We start from the raw sequence: 1,808 nt of genomic DNA, 5'->3' as shown, positions 1-1,808 counted from the left end.
AATCACAATAAAAGGTCACCTTAAAGGGGTTGCCACTACTAGGACAGCCCCTTCTGATTCCGCTTGTTTCCCCCCGGTTCAAATAAAAGACCCTGTACTCACCTTCTGTTCTGGCGTCATTCCGGCGCTATCTGTAACCACGGTTTGGGGTTCATGTGACATTATGCGATCACTGCGTCCAATCACTGCCGGCTTCTCTCTCTCCGCCTTTGGACCAAATGAGCAATCAAAAGGAAGTGAGTAGCAGCTGCAGCGTCGCTTCCTGTTGATTAACTCATTTGATCCGAAGGTGGGGAGACAGAAGCCGGCTGTGATTGGACGCAGTGCTCGCGTGATGTCACAACGGCATGTGAGACCTGAACGGCGGTTGCTGGCAACGTCGAAATGGAAGATGAATACAGAGTCTTTTATTTTAACTGGAGGAAACAAGAGGAATCGGAAGGGGTTGTCCTAGTAGTGGACAACCCCTTTAAATATCACAATGTCATATAAGGGTACTTTCACACTTGCGTTTATTTCCTTCCGTTACAATCCGCCCTTTTGGAAAACAGCGGAATCCGTTAACGGATTCCGCTGTTTCCCATAGACTTGTATGGGTGACGGATTGTATCAAAAGGACCTGCGTTGCTTCCGCTGGGCAACGCTCCGTTGCTTCCGCCCAGCGGGAGGAACGCAGCATGTAACGTTATTTTGAGCAGCGGAATCCTCTGGATTCCACTGCGCATGCTCTTTTTTTTTTTTTTTTTTTAAATCAAACTTTATTTTGGCTCGCGGTGGCCGAACGTTCAGCTGAGCGCCCGGCCGTCGGCAAGCGACAGCGCTCAGCTGAGCGACCGGCCACCGGCATGCCCGGCCGCCGGCAAGTCACAGCGCTCAGCTGAGCGCCTGCCCGCCGGCATGCCCGGGCGCCGGCAAGTGACAGCGCTCAGCTGAGCGCCCGCCCGCTGGCATGCCCGGCCGCCGGCAAGTGACAGCGCTCAGCTGATCACCTGGCGGCCGGCTGCAGGGAGCGATCAGCTGATCACCCGGCGGCCGGCTACTGGGAGCGATCAGCTGATCGTTTACAATAGTCTGCCGCTAGTAAAACTGTAAAAAAAAAAAAAAAATCAAAACGAATTGCGTTGTTTTGCAGCATCCGTTGCATCCGTTGTGCCACTATATGCAACACATCCGTTGCATCCGTTACACAACGCAATGCAACGGATACCGTTCAACGCAAGTGTGAAAGTACCCTTATGGACAAAACTAAAATCGTCCCCAGCTGAGTTACTGGATAAGCAAAAAGATGTTTGTAAATATAATATAATTTTTATGGTAAACACACCTGCCCCCTCAGCAAAACTTTAGTTAACCATGAAAAAGAGAATTTTGTTTATTTACCGTAAATTCTTTTTCTTATAGTTCCGACATGGGAGACCCAGACCATGGGTGTATAGCTTCTGCCTCCGGAGGACACACAAAGTACTACACTAAAAAGTGTAGCTCCTCCCTCCGGGCTATATACACCCCCTGGAAGACAATCTAACCAGTTTAGTGCAAAAGCTGAAGGAGGACATCCACCCATAAGTAGAAATAGAGTAAAACTCGGAACAACCGGAACCTCTATCTACAACAACAGCCGGTGAAAACACACGGAACAAGAAAACTGCCAATAGGCAACAGGGAGGGTGCTGGGTCTCCCATGTCGGAACTATAAGAAAAAGAATTTACGGTAAGTAAACAAAATTCTCTTTTTCTTCATCGTTCCTATGGGAGACCCAGACCATGGGACGTCTCAAAGCAGTCCATGGGTGGGAAATAAACAAAAC

Source organism: Anomaloglossus baeobatrachus, chromosome 7 (genome assembly GCF_048569485.1).
Source record: "Anomaloglossus baeobatrachus isolate aAnoBae1 chromosome 7, aAnoBae1.hap1, whole genome shotgun sequence".
Classification (NCBI taxonomy): Eukaryota; Metazoa; Chordata; class Amphibia; order Anura; family Aromobatidae; genus Anomaloglossus; species Anomaloglossus baeobatrachus.
Note: the sequence above shows the minus strand (reverse complement) of the source record.